Raw genomic sequence first — 25,917 nt, 5'->3', positions numbered from 1 at the left:
ATGACGTTGTATTTTGACACAGCATCCTAAGTCATGTGCTTTTAGTCAGCCAATCAGTGATTATATGGGCAATAATCATATGAACATCGTGTATGCAAGTGGTATTTAGATTGTATCACAATTTTGATATATATATATTGTGACTGGTGTCTTTTACATTTCTACAAAAGGTTTGTCTGAATGTAGATTTTATCCTACATGTTGAAGTTGGGATTCCTGAGAGTGATTGGTGATTTAATGTAGTGAATTTTGTGAGATTATATTTTTAATATTTTTATTTTTATTTTTTATTATTTATTTTTTATTTTTTATTGGGTGATTTAGTGAAAAATGATTATTGGTGTGGTACTTGGCATTAAGTGGTGATCACATAGTGTTGATCGGTGTATGTGTAAGGAATTGGAAACAGTGAGACAAAAAAAGTGTAAGAATATCAAACAAAAAGTAAAAGGTGATAACTTGTGTGAAAATGCATGAATTATTTGTGCGGTTTCTTTTGGTCAGATTGACCTTTTTAATCTATGAAGAGAAAACTTGTTTTATTTGGAGCCAGGTGTGATTATTATACATTGTGTGTGTGAATATGTGAAAAGAGAAATCCCATAAGATTTAATTTTCATGTATTTATGGGGTTAGATTTATAATTGTTTTGTTTCTTGGAATTATTGTTCATATCCTTTGATTGTTTTTCGAGAAAATGTGTCGGTTTAATTAAGATGGTTGTTAGGATAAATTGGAGATTCAGATGGTATTTAGAGAAAATGTACATAACTGTTACTTTCATTTAGCCCATTTGGGTGTAGGCTGTCTAGCATGAAGATCATTTTCGTTTCAAATTGCAGTAATTGTTTATCTATATTGCCTCCTCTGATGTTTAATTTCAGGTGTTTCATCCCAAATGCTTGCAGGCCATTGGGATTCCCATTGTGTTGGTGTAGGAAGTGGGAGGCGATAGGCGTCAAGTTCTTAAAGTTTTTTTGATCTTGTCTTGCTTTTCGGATGCTGCCTATATGTTCCAGTGTTCTGACTTTTAGTTTCCTTTTAGTTTTGCCGATGTATATTTTATTGCAAGGGCATGTTAAGTGATATATTACTCCTTCAGTGGTGCAGTCAATATATTCATTAATATTCCATTTTTTGTTGTACTTGTCGTGGAATTGTGTTGTTGGCACCATGAAAGGGCAGGCCTTGCATTGTCGGCAACAATATGATCCTTTTTTAGTGATTGATGATTTGGTTAGGTTGGGAAGATGACTCTGGACCAGAGTGTCTTTGAGATTACGTGATCTTCTCCAGCTAGTCTGGACCTTATCTGGAAGGATTTCTTGGAGGTCTGTGTCTGTTTGAAGAACTGGCCAATGTTTTTGTAGTATTTGATTCATCTTCTGCCATTTATTATTAAATGTTCCTATGAATCTAACTGGTTCTTCTTTCTGAATTTTAGCTTTAGGTATTAACAGAGCTTCTCGTGGTTGTTGTTTTACATCTTTCTTGGCCGTCTTAATTATTCTTTTGCTGTATCCTCTCTGATACAGTCTCTCACACAGTTCTTGTTCCCTTATTTTGAATTTGTCATTCTGGGAACAGTTTCTCTTTGTCCTTAGGATTTCTCCTTTAGGGATTGCTCTAATTGTTGTTGGAAGATGAGAGCTAGTTGCGTGTAAGATGCTGTTAGTGGCCGTTGGTTTCCGATAGTTGTCGGTTGATATTTGTCCGTTTTCCTCAATCCTTATCTTTAAGTCAAGGAAATTTATTTCTTTTTTGCTCATGTTTCCTGATAGTTTTAGATCGAGTTTGTTGTGATTGAGTTTATTGATGAATTCCTCCAGGCATTTTTGTTCTCCATCCCAGATTATCAGGATGTCATCAATATACCTTAGGTACAGTACCACATGGTCGGTATATTGGTCGTTATCCTCTGAGAACAGGATTTCCCTTTCCCACCACCCCAGGTAAAGGTTTGCATATGTTGGGGCACAAGCTGTCCCCATCGCAGTCCCCTTTACCTGGAGGTAGTGTTTTCCATTGCAAGTGAAATAGTTCTTTGTAAGAACAAATTCCAGTAATTTGAGTAAAAAGGAATTGAAGTCATTTTGTCTGCTCATGCTTAAGAAAAATTCTACTGCCTTTATACCGTTGGTATGATGGATGCTTGTATAGAGACTTTCTACATCGTAGGTTGCCAGCCAGGTGTTAGGGCCTACCGTGATGTCTTGTAATTTTGTTAGTACATCCATCGTATCTCTCACATACGATGGTAGCGAAAGTACAAATTGTCGTAGATGTTGATCTATATAAGTACTCGCTTTTTCTGTCAGGCATCCTACTCCGGAGACAATTGGTCTTCCCGGAGGTGTTTTTTTCATGTTTGTGAATTTTCGGCAGTAGATAGAGAGTTGGTATGATGACTGTTTCTACTTGCAGATACTCATGGTCCTTCTTGGAGATGATATTGTTGTTGAATGCCTCTTTAATTAAGTTGTTATACTGTTGTAAGTAATTGGAGGTAGGGTTAAATGTCAGGCTTCTGTAGCATGTCTGATCATCAAGTTGTTTCTTTATTTCATCAATATACATGTTTCGTGGCCACAAGACAACATTTCCCCCTTTGTCAGAGGGTTTGATAATTATATCCTCCCATTGTGAGATTTCTTTTAGGGCTCTTCTTTCTCCAGAGGTTAAGTTGTCATGATGTGATTCAAGTGGATCAGATTCTCTGAAAAGATTATCAATGTCTTTGGAAACCAAGTCCAAATATACCTTTACAGGTGGACATATTTTGAATTCTGGAAAGAAATTCGATTTTTTCTTTATTTTGCTACTGTCGAAAGGTTGTAGGCTCTGGTTAGTGTCTTCAATACCAGATTCCAGTTCCTCCAGGATTTTAAGAGCTTCCAGCTCTTCATTTGAAAGTTGTGATGAGCTTGTAGGGTCGGTATTTTGTTCCTGAATCCTTTTTTGAGTACAGAAGAATTTTTTAAGAAGGATTTTACGTGCGAATAATTGGATGTCTTTCTCGCATTCAAATCGGTTAAGTTTGCTGACAGGTGAGAAAGAGAGACCTTTAGATAAGAGAGATATTTGATCATCGTTTAGGATTTTTGTTGATAGGTTTATGATCTTTAGGTTGTCACTCTCTATTTCCTGTATTGTCGTCTCTCTCGAGGTTCTTCCCGCCAGTCTCTGTTCTCTCGTTTTCTTCTTGTTCCCCTTCCCCCTCCTGGTCTTATGTCTTCCAGGTTTATGCGTGTGTTTCTCGGGGTCATATCTAAAAAAGGCCTACGGTTGCTGTTGAACATAGTCTGAGAGTTTTCCCCTTCTGAGGAGTCAGCCTCTGATGTTGAGTATTGGTTTCCTGCCTCATTTCTGTATTTGGGGGTGTAAGTCCTCCATCTATATACCGTGTTCTGAGCAAAATCCGTTTTATCCCTTTGTAGCTTTCTTCGCTTTCTTTCTATCACTGTAGCTTCGAAATCTTCTACTTCTTTCTTGTATTTATTGTAGGTTGATTGGAATTTTTCTAGGGTTTCAAACTTTTTTAATCTTTCAGCCAATATCGAAATTTCCTGAGTGTATTCTTTAAGGAGTATTTCATCGTGTTTTATCAAGATCTTAATAAGTTCCTTAGAGCAATGTGTGAGGGTGTTCTCCCATTCTTGCTTTAACTCTGTTGTTGCAAGTTCGTATGTTGGGAAAACCCTAGGCCGTAATCCTCTAGGTGTGATATTGTTTCTAAGGTAGTTGTCGAATGTGTTCTTATTCCACCATGTTTTGCTCTGTTTAATTTGTATTTGTTTCAGGCAGAAGAGATCTTCTGACCAGTCTCTGCTGGTGGGGTCATTTGATTCTTATCCTCCGCCATACAGTAGGTCCATTCCATTGTTGAGTTTCTCACGTCTATCATCCAGGTCCTTTGTTAGGTTAAATGTTGCCATTTTGCGGCAATTGGGTTCTTTTGAAGTAAAGGTAGTATTGCGGTAATGGTAATTATTATTCGGGATCAAAGAATCCTCTTCAATATGACCGTGCTAGACTATAGAAGACTGAATTTAATCAGTTGATAATAGTAATAGTCAAAAAAGGGGAAAGGGGAGTTGGAGAGTCTGCACTGGTTGGTGCTATAGCACCTAATGAGGCCCCAAGCGAGACAATATTCTTTAATTTATATGTGATCTCTGTGGGTGTGCAGCCAAAGACAATGAATTATGAACAAAAAAAGGGGGAAAGAGAAAAGATTGTCTTCTTTTTTTGGCGCACAGAAGAAAAGATAAAGTATTTTAAGTGTTTGTTTAAAATTTAGCTTTTAATTAGTCTGTTTTAAAACTGCTTTTACTGTGAAATATTAGTGCAGTAAACAAAAATTGATTAAAATCGGTATCAGTGTGTCTTTTTTTCTTTTAGTTTAATTCTTATTCAGAGACGTGTGTTGAGATTTCTTTTATTTTCAGATCCTTTAATACATCATGTATATGATACAATGTTTCTTTACTGGGTTGTAATTGTATCAAGGTTCCTCTTATTTATTCTTCCTCTATGATTATTTGTTATAAACTTTTGTATTAGTCTCAGAGGCTGGAGGTATAGGAGGGTATAGATAGGCAGTTTTTTGAATTTTGACTGTCTTATCTTATTGTTCACCTATATTGATGTATAAAGTTAATTTCCTTTAATTTTCTTAATCAACACATGTAGCTCCGACTTTTGTTTGATTGTTAATTAATGGGTAGGGATTTGTGACCTTTTTCAGCTTCTGTATTGTACCATCAATTATTAATTGAATAATTATCTGCTAATCCCTTAATGTATTATATACCTTTATTGGTTAGATTTTGGGATTGCAGTGTTTATTCAATATTTATGTAAGTACAATTCCATCAAATGCTTTCTACACCAGAGGCTGTGTTTTATAGTGTGTCCACAGACAGATCAAATAGATGTAGTTTTCCTTTTATGAATGGCAGCGTTATGTCGTTTAATTCATACAAGCCGCCGGCTGATGAATGCGCTTCCCAATTTGTACAGGTGACAAATTCACTTAGATGCGTTTTTGCTTCAATTAGAAGATAGCGTTGTGTGACTTAGTTTTTACACGTCGCTGGATAATAGCTGCGCTATTAGGTTTATAATGTGCTCACAATAAGTTTGATTAGTTTCAGTATCTGCACAATTGATAACAGCTTTGTGTAGTTTGAATTTACACACGCTGTTTAATAACACAAGCGCTATTAGTTTGTTATGTGCCGGTAGCACATTAAGCTAAGAGTAGTTTATTACAGTTGAAGTTTACAGTGTGTAGTTTAATTTATACACTCCGCTGGTAGCAGTTATGTTATTGATTCACAGTAAATTGTCAGCGGCTTTTATGTAGTGCAGTCTATATACGCTGATAGATAGTGGCTGCGTTCTTAATTCTCCGCAGGCTGGTAGCAGTTTCACATAAGTGCAGGTTTTCTCGATGAAAATCAATTAGACATTTTTTCCCACAAACTACCCAAAACGCCGTGACAACGTTGGATACAGTATTGACACAATTGATGGTAGCGTTGTGTAGTTTAATTTACATGAGTTGCTTAGTGACAGCTGCGCTATTCATTTATCTTATGCTGATAATAAATTCAAGTGAGGACAGTTTCTTTCCATTAGTGTCAGCAGTGTATAGTTTAATTTATACACGTTATTAGTGGTGGTTGTGTTGTTAATTCACAGTAAACTGACAGTAGGTACACGAAAATGTGATTTCTCACAATTGGTAATAGTAATTGTACACTTCAAACCATACACACTGATGGATAATCTGCTGCGTTATTGATTCCTAGCAGAAGCTTCACATACATATAGTTTTTTTCTCTCTTTTAAATGTGACGGTGTTATGTGGTTTAATTTACACACGTTTGTTGAGTAAGTGCTGCACTGCTACTGTGTTACTTTAGTAGTGTGCTAGCAGCAAAACCAGACGACGGTAAATTTTTCAATCAAATAGCTGCGTTGAATAGTTCAATTGAGGTGCGTTGCTGGTAGCAACTGTGCCCTTAATTTTATGGCGTGCTAATCGCAGCAAATTTAAATAGAGAGAGCTTTTACCCAATCAGTAGTAGCGCTGTATGGTATAATTTATGTTGCCGATAATAAATTCAAGTGAGGACAATTTCTTTCCATTAGTGTCGGCAGTGTATAGTTTAATTTATACACGTTATTAGTGGTAGTTGTGTTGTTAATTCACAGTAAGCTGACAGTAGGTACACGAGAATGTAATTTCTCACAGTTGGTAATAGTAATTGTGCAGTTCAAACCATACACACTGAAGGATAATCGGCTGCGTTATTGACTCCTAGCAGATTAGCAGCAGCTTCACATACATATAGTTTTTTTCTTCTTTTATATGTGACAGTGTTGTGTAGTTTAATTTACACACGTTTGTTGAGTAAGTACTGCACTGCTACTGTGTTACTTTAATAGTGTGCTAGCAACAAAATCAGACGACGGTGGATTTTTCAATCAAATAGCTGCGTTAGATAGTTCAATTAAGGTGCGTTGCTAGTAGCAACTGTGCCATTGATTTTATGGCGTGCTAATCGCAGCAAATTTAAATAGAGAGAGTTTTCACTCAATCATTAGTAGCGCTGTATGGTATAATTTATGTTGCTGGTGGCAACTGCGCTAATAGTTTATAGCGTGTTGTTAACAAAAAATAAGAGAATATAGAGAGGGGGAGAGAGGAGTATTGTTTTCCTCAATTAATGAAAATGTTATACACGTTGCTGGTGTCAGCTATGTTGTTGGTGTATAGCTAGCCGGTAGCAGGTTCACAAAGGTTCAGTTTTTTACTTTCAATTAGTGACAGCGTTATGTAGTTAAATAGATGAGCGCCGCTGGGTAGTAACTGCGTTATTATGATATAATCAGTTTAATAGTGAAATAGAAATAGACGCAGTTATCCTCTATTGCTTGCGGCGTTATATGTTTATAGAGCGCTGTCATACAGTAGCTCTCAGCGTGCTGACACCCCGCACTCGTGCTGCATATATTTCATTTCCCACAAAGACGTGGACAGTATTGTACCTATTGGTACTTGGTGCGCAGATGCTTATTATCTATATGCAAGGTCTTCCCTATTACATGGATATACAAACAAATCAATTAGACATTTTTAAGAGACACACTGCCCGAGACGCCGACGCGCGTTTCACAAAGGCAGTTTTATCAAGGCGGACCCGATCGTCCCGCTCAGGGCATATTTAAAGAGAAAGGGATCACCAATCAATTGCTCTATCTTTTGTCACGTGACATTTTCAGTCTGTCAGAGTATTTGGGAATGGTAATTGTTTATTATTCCGCAGGTGAGTGAGGAAGATGACGTTGTATTTTGACACAGCATCCTAAGTCATGTGCTTTTAGTCAGCCAATCAATGATTATATGGGCAAAAATCATATGAACATCGTGTATGCAAGTGGTATTTAGATTGTATCACAATTTTGATATATATATATTGTGACTGGTGTCTTTTACATTTCTACAAAAGGTTTGTCTGAATGTAGATTTTATCCTACATGATATTTGTTGAAGTTGGGATTCCTGAGAGTGATTGGTGATTTAATGTAGTGAATTTTGTGAGATTATATTTTTAATATTTTTATTTTTATTTTTTATTATTTATTTTTTATTTTTTATTGGTTGATTTAGTGAAAAACGATTAGTGGTGTGGTACTTGGCATTAAGTGGTGATCACATAGTGTTGATCGGTGTATGTGTAAGGAATTGGAAACAGTGAGACAAAAAAAGTGTAAGAATATCAAACAAAAAGTAAAAGGTGATAACTTGTGTGAAAATGCATGAATTATTTGTGCGGTTTCTTTTGGTCAGATTGACCTTTTTAATCTATGAAGAGAAAACTTGTTTTATTTGGAGCCAGGTGTGATTATTATACATTGTGTGTGTGAATATGTGAAAAGAGAAATCCCATAAGATTTAATTTTCATGTATTTATGGGGTTAGATTTATAATTGTTTTGTTTCTTGGAATTATTGTTCATATCCTTTGATTGTTTTTCGAGAAAATGTGTCGGTTTAATTAAGATGGTTGTTAGGATAAATTGGAGATTCAGATGGTATTTAGAGAAAATGTACATAACTGTTACTTTCATTTAGCCCATTTGGGTGTAGGCTGTCTAGCATGAAGATCATTTTCGTTTCAAATTGCAGTAATTGTTTATCTATATTGCCTCCTCTGATGTTTAATTTCAGGTGTTTCATCCCAAATGCTTGCAGGCCATTGGGATTCCCATTGTGTTGGTGTAGGAAGTGGGAGGCGATAGGCGTCAAGTTCTTAAAGTTTTTTTGATCTTGTCTTGCTTTTCGGATGCTGCCTATATGTTCCAGTATTCTGACTTTTAGTTTCCTTTTAGTTTTGCCGATGTATATTTTATTGCAAGGGCATGTTAAGTGATATATTACTCCTTCAGTGGTGCAGTCAATATATTCATTAATATTCCATTTTTTGTTGTACTTGTCGTGGAATTGTGTTGTTGGCACCATGAAAGGGCAGGCCTTGCATTGTCGGCAACAATATGATCCTTTTTTAGTGATTGATGATTTGGTTAGGTTGGGAAGATGACTCTGGACCAGAGTGTCTTTGAGATTACGTGATCTTCTCCAGCTAGTCTGGACCTTATCTGGAAGGATTTCTTGGAGGTCTGTGTCTGTTTGAAGAACTGGCCAATGTTTTTGTAGTATTTGATTCATCTTCTGCCATTTATTATTAAATGTTCCTATGAATCTAACTGGTTCTTCTTTCTGAATTTTAGCTTTAGGTATTAACAGAGCTTCTCGTGGTTGTTGTTTTACATCTTTCTTGGCCGTCTTAATTATTCTTTTGCTGTATCCTCTCTGATACAGTCTCTCACACAGTTCTTGTTCCCTTATTTTGAATTTGTCATTATGGGAACAGTTTCTCTTTGTCCTTAGGATTTCTCCTTTAGGGATTGCTCTAATTGTTGTTGGAAGATGAGAGCTAGTTGCGTGTAAGATGCTGTTAGTGGCCGTTGGTTTCCGATAGTTGTCGGTTGATATTTGTCCGTTGTACTGTATGACAGCGCTCTATAAACATATAACGCCGCAAGCAATAGAGGATAACTGCGTCTATTTCTATTTCACTATTAAACTGATTATATCATAATAACGCAGTTACTACCCAGCGGCGCTCATCTATTTAACTACATAACGCTGTCACTAATTGAAAGTAAAAAACTGAACCTTTGTGAACCTGCTACCGGCTAGCTATACACCAACAACATAGCTGACACCAGCAACGTGTATAACATTTTCATTAATTGAGGAAAACAATACTCCTCTCTCCCCCTCTCTATATTCTCTTATTTTTTGTTAACAACACGCTATTAACTATTAGCGCAGTTGCCACCAGCAACATAAATTATACCATACAGCGCTACTAATGATTGAGTGAAAACTCTCTCTATTTAAATTTGCTGCGATTAGCACGCCATAAAATCAATGGCACAGTTGCTACTAGCAACGCACCTTAATTGAACTATCTAACGCAGCTATTTGATTGAAAAATCCACCGTCGTCTGATTTTGTTGCTAGCACACTATTAAAGTAACACAGTAGAAGTGCAGTACTTACTCAACAAACGTGTGTAAATTAAACTACACAACACTGTCACATATAAAAGAAGAAAAAAACTATATGTATGTGAAGCTGCTGCTAATCTGCTAGGAGTCAATAACGCAGCCGATTATCCTTCAGTGTGTATGGTTTGAACTGCACAATTACTATTACCAACTGTGAGAAATTACATTCTCGTGTACCTACTGTCAGCTTACTGTGAATTAACAACACAACTACCACTAATAACGTGTATAAATTAAACTATACACTGCCGACACTAATGGAAAGAAATTGTCCTCACTTGAATTTATTATCGGCAACATAAATTATACCATACAGCGCTACTACTGATTGGGTAAAAGCTCTCTCTATTTAAATTTGCTGCGATTAGCACGCCATAAAATTAAGGGCACAGTTGCTACCAGCAACGCACCTCAATTGAACTATTCAACGCAGCTATTTGATTGAAAAATTTACCGTCGTCTGGTTTTGCTGCTAGCACACTACTAAAGTAACACAGTAGCAGTGCAGCACTTACTCAACAAACGTGTGTAAATTAAACCACATAACACCGTCACATTTAAAAGAGAGAAAAAAACTATATGTATGTGAAGCTTCTGCTAGGAATCAATAACGCAGCAGATTATCCATCAGTGTGTATGGTTTGAAGTGTACAATTACTATTACCAGTTGTGAGAAATCACATTTTCGTGTACCTACTGTCAGTTTACTGTGAATTAACAACACAACCACCACTAATAACGTGTATAAATTAAACTATACACTGCTGACACTAATGGAAAGAAACTGTCCTCACTTGAATTTATTATCAGCATAAGATAAATGAATAGCGCAGCTGTCACTAAGCAACTCGTGTAAATTAAACTACACAACGCTACCATCAATTGTGCCAATACTGTATCCAACGTTGTCACTGCGTTTTGGGTAGTTTGTGGGAAAAATGTCTAATTGATTTTCATCGAGAAAACCTGCACTTATGTGAAACTGCTACCAGCCTGCGGAGAATTAAGAACGCAGCCACTATCTATCAGCGTATATAGACTGCACTACATAAAAGCCGCTGACAATTTACTGTGAATCAATAACATAACTGCTACCAGCGGAGTGTATAAATTAAACTACACACTGTCAACTTCAACTGTAATAAACTACTCTTAGCTTAATGTGCTACCGGCACATAACAAACTAATAGCGCTTGTGTTATTAAACAGCGTGTGTAAATTCAAACTACACAAAGCTGTTATCAATTGTGCAGATACTGAAACTAATCAAACTTATTGTGAGCACATCATAAACCTAATAGCGCAGCTATTATCCAGCGACGTGTAAAAACTAAGTCACACAACGCTATCTTCTAATTGAAGCAAAAACGCATCTAAGTGAATTTGTCACCTGTACAAATCGGGAAGCGCATTCACCAGCCGGCGGCTTGTATGAATTAAACGACATAACGCTGCCATTCATAAAAGGAAAACTACATCTATTTGATCTGTCTGTGGACACACTATAAAACACAGCCTCTGGTGTAGAAAACATTTGATGGAATTGTACTTACATAAATATTGAATAAACACTGCAATCCCAAAATCTAACCAATAAAGGTATATAATACATTAAGGGATTAGCAGATAATTATTCAATTAATAATTGATGGTACAATACAGAAGCTAAAAAAGGTCACAAATCCCTACCCATTAATTAACAATCAAACAAAAGTCAGAGCTACATGTGTTGATTAAGAAAATTAAAGGAAATTAACTTTATACATCAATATAGGTGAACAATAAGATAAGACAGTCAAAATTCAAAACACTGCCTATCTATACCCTCCTATACCTCCAGCCCTCTGAGACTAATACAAAAGTTTATAACAAATAATCATAGAGGAAGAATAAATAAGAGGAACCTTGATACAATTACAACCCAGTAAAGAAACATTGTATCATATACATGATGTATTAAAGGATCTGAAAATAAAAGAAATCTCAACACACGTCTCTGAATAAGAATTAAACTAAAAGAAAAAAGACACACTGATACCGATTTTAATCAATTTTTGTTTACTGCACTAATATTTCACAGTAAAAGCAGTTTTAAAACAGACTAATTAAAAGCTAAATTTTAAACAAACACTTAAAATACTTTATCTTTTCTTCTGTGCGCCAAAAAAAGAAGACAATCTTTTCTCTTTCCCCCTTTTTTTGTTCATAATTCATTGTCTTTGGCTGCACCCCCACAGAGATCACATATAAATTAAAGAATATTGTCTCGCTTGGGGCCTCATTAGGTGCTATAGCACCAACCAGTGCAGACTCTCCAACTCCCCTTTCCCCTTTTTTGACTATTACTGTTATCAACTGATTAAATTCAGTCTTCTATAGTCTAGCACGGTCATATTGAAGAGGATTCTTTGATCCCGAATAATAATTACCATTACCGCAATACTACCTTTACTTCAAAAGAACCCGATTGCCGCAAAATGGCAACATTTAACCTAACAAAGGACCTGGATGATAGACGTGAGAAACTCAACAATGGAATGGACCTACTGTATGGCGGAGGTTTAGAATCAAATGACCCCACCAGCAGAGACTGGTCAGAAGATCTCTTCTGCCTGAAACAAATACAAATTAAACAGAGCAAAACATGGTGGAATAAGAACACATTCGACAACTACCTTAGAAACAATATCACACCTAGAGGATTACGGCCTAGGGTTTTCCCAACATACGAACTTGCAACAACAGAGTTAAAGCAAGAATGGGAGAACACCCTCACACATTGCTCTAAGGAACTTATTAAGATCTTGATAAAACACGATGAAATACTCCTTAAAGAATACACTCAGGAAATTTCGATATTGGCTGAAAGATTAAAAAAGTTTGAAACCCTAGAAAAATTCCAATCAACCTACAATAAATACAAGAAAGAAGTAGAAGATTTCGAAGCTACAGTGATAGAAAGAAAGCGAAGAAAGCTACAAAGGGATAAAACGGATTTTGCTCAGAACACGGTATATAGATGGAGGACTTACACCCCCAAATACAGAAATGAGGCAGGAAACCAATACTCAACATCAGAGGCTGACTCCTCAGAAGGGGAAAACTCTCAGACTATGTTCAACAGCAACCGTAGGCCTTTTTTAGATATGACCCCGAGAAACACACGCATAAACCTGGAAGACATAAGACCAGGAGGGGGAAGGGGAACAAGAAGAAAACGAGAGAACAGAGACTGGCGGGAAGAACCTCGAGAGAGACGACAATACAGGAAATAGAGAGTGACAACCTAAAGATCATAAACCTATCAACAAAAATCCTAAACGATGATCAAATATCTCTCTTATCTAAAGGTCTCTCTTTCTCACCTGTCAGCAAACTTAACCGATTTGAATGCGAGAAAGACATCCAATTATTCGCACGTAAAATCCTTCTTAAAAAATTCTTCTGTACTCAAAAAAGGATTCAGGAACAAAATACCGACCCTACAAGCTCATCACAACTTTCAAATGAAGAGCTGGAAGCTCTTAAAATCCTGGAGGAACTGGAATCTGGTATTGAAGACACTAACCAGAGCCTACAACCTTTCGACAGTAGCAAAATAAAGAAAAAATCGAATTTCTTTCCAGAATTCAAAATATGTCCACCTGTAAAGGTATATTTGGACTTGGTTTCCAAAGACATTGATAATCTTTTCAGAGAATCTGATCCACTTGAATCACATCATGACAACTTAACATCTGGAGAAAGAAGAGCCCTAAAAGAAATCTCACAATGGGAGGATATAATTATCAAACCCTCTGACAAAGGGGGAAATGTTGTCTTGTGGCCACGAAACATGTATATTGATGAAATAAAGAAACAACTTGATGATCAGACATGCTACAGAAGCCTGACATTTAACCCTACCTCCAATTACTTACAACAGTATAACAACTTAATTAAAGAGGCATTCAACAACAATATCATCTCCAAGAAGGACCATGAGTATCTGCAAGTAGAAACAGTCATCATACCAACTCTCTATCTACTGCCGAAAATTCACAAACATGAAAAAACACCTCCGGGAAGACCAATTGTCTCCGGAGTAGGATGCCTGACAGAAAAAGCGAGTACTTATATAGATCAACATCTACGACAATTTGTACTTTCGCTACCATCGTATGTGAGAGATACGATGGATGTACTAACAAAATTACAAGACATCACGGTAGGCCCTAACACCTGGCTGGCAACCTACGATGTAGAAAGTCTCTATACAAGCATCCATCATACCAACGGTATAAAGGCAGTAGAATTTTTCTTAAGCATGAGCAGACAAAATGACTTCAATTCCTTTTTACTCAAATTACTGGAATTTGTTCTTACAAAGAACTATTTCACTTGCAATGGAAAACACTACCTCCAGGTAAAGGGGACTGCGATGGGGACAGCTTGTGCCCCAACGTATGCGAACCTTTACCTGGGGTGGTGGGAAAGGGAAATCCTGTTCTCAGAGGATAACGACCAATATACCGACCATGTGGTACTGTACCTAAGGTATATTGATGACATCCTGATAATCTGGGATGGAGAACAAAAATGCCTGGAGGAATTCATCAATAAACTCAATCACAACAAACTCGATCTAAAACTATCAGGAAACATGAGCAAAAAAGAAATAAATTTCCTTGACTTAAAGATAAGGATTGAGGAAAACGGACAAATATCAACCGACAACTATCGGGAACCAACGGCCACTAACAGCATCTTACACGCAACTAGCTCTCATCTTCCAACAACAATTAGAGCAATCCCTAAAGGAGAAATCCTAAGGACAAAGAGAAACTGTTCCCAGAATGACAAATTCAAAATAAGGGAACAAGAACTGTGTGAGAGACTGTATCAGAGAGGATACAGCAAAATAATAATTAAGACGGCCAAGAAAGATGTAAAACAACAACCACGATAAGCTCTGTTAATACCTAAAGCTAAAATTCAGAAAGAAGAACCAGTTAGATTCATAGGAACATTTAATAATAAATGGCAGAAGATGAATCAAATACTACAAAAACATTGGCCAGTTCTTCAAACAGACACAGACCTCCAAGAAATCCTTCCAGATAAGGTCCAGACTAGCTGGAGAAGATCACGTAATCTCAAAGACACTCTGGTCCAGAGTCATCTTCCCAACCTAACCAAATCATCAATCACTAAAAAAGGATCATATTGTTGCCGACAATGCAAGGCCTGCCCTTTCATGGTGCCAACAACACAATTCCACGACAAGTACAACAAAAAATGGAATATTAATGAATATATTGACTGCACCACTGAAGGAGTAATATATCACTTAACATGCCCTTGCAATAAAATATACATCGGCAAAACTAAAAGGAAACTAAAAGTCAGAATACTGGAACATATAGGCAGCATCCGAAAAGCAAGACAAGATCAAAAAAACTTTAAGAACTTGACACCTATCGCCTCCCACTTCCTACACCAACACAATGGGAATCCCAATGGCCTGCAAGCATTTGGGATGAAACACCTGAAATTAAACATCAGAGGAGGCAATATAGATAAACAATTACTGCAATTTGAAACGAAAATGATCTTCATGCTAGACAGCCTACACCCAAATGGGCTAAATGAAAGTAACAGTTATGTACATTTTCTCTAAATACCATCTGAATCTCCAATTTATCCTAACAACCATCTTAATTAAACCGACACATTTTCTCGAAAAACAATCAAAGGATATGAACAATAATTCCAAGAAACAAAACAATTATAAATCTAACCCCATAAATACATGAAAAATAAATCTTATGGGATTTCTCTTTTCACATATTCACACACACAATGTATAATAATCACACCTGGCTCCAAATAAAACAAGTTTTCTCTTCATAGATTAAAAAGGTCAATCTGACCAAAAGAAACCGCACAAATAATTCATGCATTTTCACACAAGTTATCACCTTTTACTTTTTGTTTGATATTCTTACACTTTTTTTGTCTCACTGTTTCCAATTCCTTACACATACACCGATCAACACTATGTGATCACCACTTAATGCCAAGTACCACACCAATAATCGTTTTTCACTAAATCACCCAATAAAAAATAAAAAATAAATAATAAAAAATAAAAATAAAAATATTAAAAATATAATCTCACAAAATTCACTACATTAAATCACCAATCACTCTCAGGAATCCCAACTTCAACAAATATCATGTAGGATAAAATCTACATTCAGACAAACCTTTTGTAGAAATGTAAAAGACACCAGTCACAATATATATATATCAAAATTGTGATACAATCTAAATACCACTTGCATACACGATGTTCATATGATTATTGCCCATATAATCACTGATTGGCTGACTAAAAGCACATGACTTAGGATGCTGTGTCAAAATACAACGTCATCGGGATTGGGGCGGGGCCACGACGGCGTGTGTGTGAGGGAGGATGACTGAGCTGACCGGCGTCTCCATTCCCTGCCGGTAAAACCCTTCCCCACCCGCCCCACCTGTGCTGGCTTCCGGGCGGATGATTGTGGTTGAGGGACCCGCTGCCTGCTCGCGATCCACTGCCTGACCAGCCAATGACCCGCTAGTGTGCCGTCTGTGCAGCCGCTTCCTGGCTGCGACTGCGGGAGTCGGAAGGAGCGCTCGTGAGAGCACCAGCTGACCCTGACAAGGGGTAACGCCGCTGAGAGTTATTGGCTCCGTGACGACCCGCTGCTGACCCGCTGACGATCCGCCGGTGACCTGGATCTGGAGCCGCTTCCTGATCTCTGTACAACGGGGGGCAGAAGGAGCTCTCGCAGACCCTGTTAAGGGGGGAGAGAATCTCTGGCGCCGAGGGTGAATTGCCGGTGCTCCTAGACAGGGACCGGAGTAGCCCTGGGCAGGAAACGCCGAGGTATCTGCCCTTGCAATCTCCCTCCCTCCAACCTTTACTTGCTGGGCAGACACGTGCAGGAGCACTTACCTGTCGGATACCTGCACTGAACCTGCATTGCTGGCATATACTATTAAGCAGGGGGCAGGGGTATTTACCTGCTGGCTTGTTATACTGAACTTTCGCTTGCTGGGCATATACTGCTGCTATTAAGCAGGAATAATTACTTGCTGGTTCCCTGCACTAAACATCCAATTGCTGGACATATATTACCGCTGGTGTGCAGGAGTTTGTACCGGTCTGTTCCCTGCACTGCTGTTGAGGCAGAGGACCCTGCCCAGTGCACTGCTGGTGTGCATTTCTGGTGTGTTAAGTACCTGGACTCAGGGAACAAGGACATTCAGAAAAGGGACAATAGACCTTAAACAAGCGGTGTCCCTGAGTAATATAACACATCGGCCGCAAGGATTCCCATCAGATGCCAGCAATCCTTCTTTTAGGAGGAAAAGTTCCAGGAGCTGCAGCCGGCGGGTTAAAACATCGGACTGGTAAGTCCACACACACTTAGAGTTGATAATTGATTGCTCGGTGGTTATTGTTCACTAAAAAAGCTTAAAATAGGAACAACTCCAACGTTTATATATCTTGGAGCCAAGTCCCATATCTATATAGTACTTACCGAGATACTGATAAAAATCTGGGTTATTGGATAAATGATAAAAGCCTAAGTGTGTTGGTGGTGAAGATAAAGTTCTTTTGTGGAGGATCAGGTCAAACTGGAAAATAAAAATTGCCTATTGTGTATCAATAGTATTATAGACTGCAAATCTAATTGTGACACCTTGCATGCGTATTAAACCTACCCGGGAGTTGGACTGAGAACTACCTTAATTGTTATCATGCCGAAAGCAGGTCAGAACTCTGCGGCCGCTAGGTTGGAAAAATATGCCCGTGCACAGGTACAGGTTCCGAGTGGCTCAAGGGAGAGCACCCCACAGAGTACCCCCACCAAAAGTGGGAACAGTTCACAGCAAAAAGAGGTTACTTTGTCACAAGTGCTGGAGGCGGTTACTGCCTGCGAAAATCGCCTATCAGAACAGATTAATAAAGTTCAATCCGATATTATGCTCCTGCGCGATGATGCACAGAAAATACGTGCAAGAGTAACGGAGGTTGAGACGCGAGTCTCAGAGATTGAAGATACTATAGGTCCTATGCAAAACCAGGTCAAATCCATATCTGATCAATTAGGGCAGATGCGCAGCAAAATGTCCGACATGGAAGGACGGTTGCGTCGAAATAATATACGATTCGTAGGCTTTGAAGAAAAAGTGGAGGGGAACACGCCTGAAAAGTTCATTGAGGACTGGTTGAAACAAAGTCTAGGAAATGAAGCTCTTTCCCCTTTGTTCTCTGTAGAAAGGGCGCATCGAGTTCCCGGCAGGGCCCCGATTCCCGGCGGTCCTCCTCGTACTTTAATAGCAAAAATACTGCAGTCTAAAGATCGGGACAAAATTCTAAGACTTGCAAGAAATATGGGGGACTTAAGTTATAACGGCAAGAAAATCTCCGCCTTTCCTGATCTCCCACAAGATGTTCAGAGGGAGAGAACCAGATTCCGTGACGTAAAGGCGAGACTCAGAGACTTGAGTATTAAATACTCCATGTTATACCCCACAAAACTTCGAATTGTCGCTAATGATGAGATCAAGTTCTTCCTTTCACCAGGGGATGCTGCGGCATGGCTCGACAAAACGCATCCAAGCAAAAAGCAGCTTGCATCAAATTAATCAAAACTTGCAATGCTCACAGTGTCGCAATAGTTTTTTGCTATAAGTAATGTCTGGAAAGTTGTAATTATGTGGTCTTAAGTTAGACGGTAGATCTTCATATAATGTAATAACTGTGTGAAAAAATAGTATCTAACTAAATCTATACTAAATCAGGTGGGAAGCGGCGGGTGGGAGGGATGGGATAAATGATAAGTGATAAATGGAGACGCCGGAGAGCCAGGCACGCCTAGGATAGTGTGCCCGATAGTTAATTGCCCCCAACGAAAGTGGGGAAATAGAGAGTATCGGGATTTTGACTGGGAGGTAGTTCTATAGGTATGCCTAGATGGGTAGGTGATACAGGGAGGGGGAGGGGGGCGGGGTTTATGTTGAGTGTTGTTTGTTCGTGTGTAGTCTATGCATCTAATCAGCAATTAAAGGGAGGAATTAGGGGAGAGGGAAATTGTACTTCATCCTATTTTTCGCAACCGGTACTGATGGTTGGTAATAAGAACATTTGGATAAAGGTAGATTTGTATATGCCACCTCCAATCGGAAAACAGGAACATCCGGTAGAGATGTTTGACACTTGGGAATGGTAGGGTTTTTGACATGGAACGTGCGAGGCTTAAATGAGAAGACTAAGCGCTCCCTAGTGCTCAAATACTGTAAGTCCTCCGAGGCGGACATAATATGTCTCCAGGAAACTCATTTATATGGAGAGAAAGTTCTGGCTTTGAGGCGACCTTGGATTGGTAGGTCCTTTCATTCTCAGTTTTCCTCATCCTCCCGGGGAGTCTCTGTAATTATCAAGAAAAACACTGTTTTTGAACTTCTCGCATCTGAAATTGACCCTAGGGGCAGATTTATTTTCTTGGATGGGAGGGTTAACTCAATTAGATATTGCATTCTGGCGGTATATATTCCCCCCCCCCTTTGCATATGATGTCCTGAGGCAGGCAGTGGATTTTGTGGCTGCTCGCCCCGATACATATACAGTCTGTCTGGGTGACTTCAATGCAGTAATGAATACCAGTATCGATAGGTGGAACAGTAAAGGGGGAAGTATAAACAATAAATCTGGCTTGGCCGAATTCACATCTGAAGTCGATTGGTGGGATGTTTGGAGAGAAAGGCATCCCAGTAAGAATCAATACTCATGTTACTCTCCCTCGCATAGAACCTTCTCGAGAATCGATATAATTTTTGTCTCTAGAAACTTGCTAAAAAATATTTCCTTGATAGACTACAAGGCCCGTGGGATCTCTGATCACTCACCGGTGCTGATGTTAACAACTTCAGATTCTCAAGCGGGTTTTAGATATTGGAGATTACATCCCTCATGGCTTACCCAGTTCGATGATGGGGAGGAAATGCGGGTAATGGTAGACGGCTTTTTTGGGGAGAACATCGACTCTGCAAGCTCAACTGTGGTTTGGGATACCTTCAAGGCTTTTACTCGAGGTGTATTAATGAAAAAAATTGCACAAGTCAAAAGTAATTGCCGTGAAGCTGCTCTGTTATTAGAAAACAACACGATAGAATTGGAACAGAGATTCTTGCAGGAACAAACGGAAGCAGCCAGAATAGAATGGTTGGTGGCTCAGAGAGGTTGGGTGGAGCACCTACAAACCATGACGAACTATAGATTATTAAAAAACTCACATCAATTTTACTTGAATATCGATAAAGCCGGGAAATATACCGCCTATCTCTCTAAGCTAGATAAACCATCAAGTATTATAACCAAAATCTACTCGGGTACAGGGGTCATGCAGATAACTGCTCCGGAAATTGCAGAGGTTTTTCGGGATCACTTCAGCGAAGTGTATAAATCCAAACTCACTCATGGGAGCCATAAAATCGAAAGATATCTTAGTAGCATCAACCTTCCCTCCCTTTCTCATGAAGAGAGGAGATTACTAGACTCTCCCTTCACTGCTGAGGAGGTTGAAGCGGCGATTAAGTCCCTAGCATCAGGTAAAGCCCCGGGGATAGATGGGCTGCCGGGTGAGCTTTATAAAAAATTTGGAGGGATTTTAGCCCCAAAATTGTTACAGTATTTTCAGGAGATGGAACAGGAAGGTAACCTATCAAAATCAATGACGGAGGCAATTATTACTGTAATTCCTAAAAGCGGTAAGGACCCCTCACTGGTAGACTCGTATAGGCCAATCTCCCTGATCACGACTGACGCCAAGATCTATGCTAAAATTCTGGCAACTAGATTGAACAGCGTGATCAGGAAGATAGTCCACCCGGACCAAACCGGATTTATGAGTGGAAAGTCCACAGCAATTAATCTGCGTAGAGTATTTATGTATCTTCAGATGGCAGACATGTCAGGTAAAAAAATTGCAATTGCATCATTCGATGCAAATAAAGCGTTCGACTCGGTCGAATGGCTCTATTTAAGGCATGTACTGTCTGCAATGGGATTGGGCCCCAGGTTTATAAATTGGATCTTTTTGTTATACCAGTCTCCAAGTGCCAGGATTTCAGTCAACGGCTATATAACTGATTCATTTCCGCTGTTTAGGGGGACCCGTCAAGGGTGCCCCCTCTCACCCCTACTGTTCGCAGTTGCTATTGAGCCTATAGCGTGCAAATTAAGGGCAATTCTGGGATGTGGGGGTGAGAGGGAGAACCTAAGTAGCAATATCATCTCCTTATATGCCGATGATCTGTTGGTGGGAATGGCCGATTATGTCAACCAATTGCCATTAGTAATTGATAACATACGGGTATTCGGACAGTATTCTGGTCTAACTATAAACTATGGGAAATCACAGCTCCTCATAACTAAAGTTGAAGGGGATAGTTCACCTGATAGGGCCTCCCCTCTCCCTAGGGTTGAGAGTTTCAAGTACCTGGGGATTACTGTGTCGAACAACCCAGGAGAGTACGTCAAACAAAACCTCGACCCCATAATAGATGAGATAAGAACCAGATGTAAAAGTTGGTTGAGACTCCCACTAACAGTAATTGGACGGGTTAACTTAGTAAAAATGACGATCCTACCAAAGCTCCTCTATGTATTTTTGCACTCTCCCATCCTCATTAAGGAAGAGGTGTTCAAGAAAATCAATGGCGTAATATCATCCTTTGTATGGCGGAATAAAATCCCGAGAATCAAAATGCCCTTCTTAACGCGAGAACGCGGGGATGGGGGAGCTGCTATGCCCAACTTTAAACTATATTACTACGCTGCCCAAATGGTCCACTTAACAGTTTGGATTAACGGAGATGAATATATTGGGGAAATAGCCAGATTCACATCTAGAATTATTCCCGGGCACTCCCCATTACAGGCAATTCTGATGAAGGAGAACCACCATAACTTCCCCCCAATTCTTAAACAAGCCAGGAAAATATGGCAATGGATAAGCAAAAAAATGGACTTTGTTGAAATAGATCCAGACACTCACCTATTTTCACTGTATCCAATTGACAAATTAAAATTACATCAAGGTGGGAGGATATGGGGACACTTTGGAATAAACTCTATTGGCCAGGTTTTTGTAAATAATGGTTTAAAATCATTTTCCCAACTACAAATTGAATTTGCCCTTCCCAAAACCATGTTCTACAGATATCTGTAATTGAGGAGTGCAGTGACACAATGTAATCGGATAAAACAGATTAATATCGTTGAATCCCCAATCAAAAAATTCATCAAAACACTGGGAAATAATAAACGCTTGTCAAAATGTTATAAATATCTCTTGGCAAATACTCAAGGGGAGGAAATGGATGGTTTGGTCCAAAAATGGAATATTAACATCCCAGAAGTGAGTGCGGGAAATTGGAGAATTGTTCTGGAGGCCCCTAGCTTAGCAACAAACTCGTTAAGAATCCAGCAGGTACAATTAAATATCTTGTATCGAACGTATATAACCCCAGAAAGGATTAGCAAATTCTCTCAAGATAGCCGTAACCGTTGTCCGAAATGTGATCAAATAGGATGCAACTTTTGGCATCTTCTTTGGGAGTGCAAAAGTCTGCAAGTGTTTTGGAAAGGAGTTGGAAAAATACTCGCGGCACTAGGGGTCCCATGTCAAAGTCTATCACCCTTGGGGCTGATTCTTGGGGTTTGGCCCTCTAGTAGCATGTCTCGTGGAGACAGACAGTTGGTGATTAACCTCTGTGCCATAGCAAAAATGGTAATTGCTCGCTCATGGATGGCAAAAAATGGCCCACGGTTACAGGAATGGATCAGCTTGGTCAATTGTAATATAGAGCATGAAAAATATATGTATCTTTTAAGTAAGTCAATTGATAAATTCTATGATATTTGGGGGACATGGTATTATTCAAAGTTCTATAATCATTAAGTAATATAATCACTAATAGTATTAAATGTTAGTATCCTCTATTTATCCATTTACTGATCAAATAATTAGACGAGGATGACTATAGATGAACTGTAGATCAATGACCAGTGTGGCAGAATGAGATCTAAAATAATTTTAGTTAAAGATGGAAATTTTGCACTTTAAAAATTTTTTTTTTGAACGGTTATAGACACTGTAATACACTGAGAAATATTAACACAATGTATAATAATGTATCATAGCACCTGTAAACTCATTGACGGTTCATGACTTTACTCACTCAAATGAGCCGCCGACAGAATATGATGTTAGGCACAATAATTTTACACTTTCGGTTGATATCTAAATAAAGTATAATATTAGCTGTATTGCACCCATTTGACAACACTATTCACTTGAAGCTAAATATAAAGATGCGTCACGCACTTAGGCACCTCCAGATCATAGATTATGAAGATATGGGCATCCGTGAGGGCGATGAATAATGTAGTAGACACCATACACATAAACATAGATAAGAACTTAATGACGAAAAAAAAAAAAAAAAAATGAATAATACATGCCCCCCTTCTCATTCCCAGTCTCCCCTCCTTCTATAAATTGGAGTCCGCAAGGACAAATATAGATCAAGTATTGCTGAAAGGTAGTAAAGTGATTGAACAAATGTATATAGATGCACACAGGTATATGTATGTATGTGGAATGTATTGTAACCTTGTTTGTATATGTATGTATAATATGTAAACGGTGTCTTATAAAATTTTCAATAAAGATGATTAAAAAAAAAAAAAAAAAAAAAAAAATACAACGTCATCTTCCTCACTCACCTGCGGAATAATAAACAATTACCATTCCCAAATACTCTGACAGACTGAAAATGTCACGTGACAAAAGATAGAGCAATTGATTGGTGATCCCTTTCTCTTTAAATATGCCCTGAGCGGGACGATCGGGTCCGCCTTGATAAAACTGCCTTTGTGAAACGCGCGTCGGCGTCTCGGGCAGTGTGTCTCTTAAAAATGTCTAATTGATTTGTTTGTATATCCATGTAATAGGGAAGACCTTGCATATAGATAATAAGCATCTGCGCACCAAGTACCAATAGGTACAATACTGTCCACGTCTTTGTGGGAAATGAAATATATGCAGCACGAGTGCGGGGTGTCAGCACGCTGAGAGCTACTGTATGACAGCGCTCTATAAACATATAACGCCGCAAGCAATAGAGGATAACTGCGTCTATTTCTATTTCACTATTAAACTGATTATATCATAATAACGCAGTTACTACCCAGCGGCACTCATCTATTTAACTACATAACGCTGTCACTAATTGAAAGTAAAAAACTGAACCTTTGTGAACCTGCTACCGGCTAGCTATACACCAACAACATAGCTGACACCAGCAACGTGTATAACATTTTCATTAATTGAGGAAAACAATACTCCTCTCTCCCCCTCTCTATATTCTCTTATTTTTTGTTAACAACACGCTATAAACTATTAGCGCAGTTGCCACCAGCAACATAAATTATACCATACAGCGCTACTAATGATTGAGTGAAAACTCTCTCTATTTAAATTTGCTGCGATAAGCACGCCATAAAATCAATGGCACAGTTGCTACTAGCAACGCACCTTAATTGAACTATCTAACGCAGCTATTTGATTGAAAAATCCACCGTCGTCTGATTTTGTTGCTAGCACACTATTAAAGTAACACAGTAGCAGTGCAGTACTTACTCAACAAACGTGTGTAAATTAAACTACACAACACTGTCACATATAAAAGAAGAAAAAAACTATATGTATGTGAAGCTGCTGCTAATCTGCTAGGAGTCAATAACGCAGCCGATTATCCTTCAGTGTGTATGGTTTGAACTGCACAATTACTATTACCAACTGTGAGAAATTACATTCTCGTGTACCTACTGTCAGCTTACTGTGAATTAACAACACAACTACCACTAATAACGTGTATAAATTAAACTATACACTGCCGACACTAACGGAAAGAAATTGTCCTCACTTGAATTTATTATCGGCAACATAAATTATACCATACAGCGCTACTACTGATTGGGTAAAAGCTCTCTCTATTTAAATTTGCTGCGATTAGCACGCCATAAAATTAAGGGCACAGTTGCTACCAGCAACGCACCTCAATTGAACTATTCAACGCAGCTATTTGATTGAAAAATTTACCGTCGTCTGGTTTTGCTGCTAGCACACTACTAAAGTAACACAGTAGCAGTGCAGCACTTACTCAACAAACGTGTGTAAATTAAACCACATAACACCGTTACATTTAAAAGAGAGAAAAAAACTATATGTATGTGAAGCTTCTGCTAGGAATCAATAACGCAGCAGATTATCCATCAGTGTGTATGGTTTGAAGTGTACAATTACTATTACCAATTGTGAGAAATCACATTTTCGTGTACCTACTGTCAGTTTACTGTGAATTAACAACACAACCACCACTAATAACGTGTATAAATTAAACTATACACTGCTGACACTAATGGAAAGAAACTGTCCTCACTTGAATTTATTATCAGCATAAGATAAATGAATAGCGCAGCTGTCACTAAGCAACTCGTGTAAATTAAACTACACAACGCTACCATCAATTGTGTCAATACTGTATCCAACGTTGTCACGGCGTTTTGGGTAGTTTGTGGGAAAAAATGTCTAATTGATTTTCATCGAGAAAACCTGCACTTATGTGAAACTGCTACCAGCCTGCGGAGAATTAAGAACGCAGCCACTATCTATCAGCGTATATAGACTGCACTACATAAAAGCCGCTGACAATTTACTGTGAATCAATAACATAACTGCTACCAGCGGAGTGTATAAATTAAACTACACACTGTCAACTTCAACTGTAATAAACTACTCTTAGCTTAATGTGCTACCGGCACATAACAAACTAATAGCGCTTGTGTTATTAAACAGCGTGTGTAAATTCAAACTACACAAAGCTGTTATCAATTGTGCAGATACTGAAACTAATCAAACTTATTGTGAGCACATCATAAACCTAATAGCGCAGCTATTATCCAGCGACGTGTAAAAACTAAGTCACACAACGCTATCTTCTAATTGAAGCAAAAACGCATCTAAGTGAATTTGTCACCTGTACAAATCGGGAAGCGCATTCACCAGCCGGCGGCTTGTATGAATTAAACGACATAACGCTGCCATTCATAAAAGGAAAACTACATCTATTTGATCTGTCTGTGGACACACTATAAAACACAGCC

This window comes from Crinia signifera, chromosome 4 (assembly GCF_055691185.1).
Source record: "Crinia signifera chromosome 4, ASM5569118v1, whole genome shotgun sequence".
Classification (NCBI taxonomy): Eukaryota; Metazoa; Chordata; class Amphibia; order Anura; family Myobatrachidae; genus Crinia; species Crinia signifera.
This window is presented reverse-complemented; position numbering follows the sequence as displayed.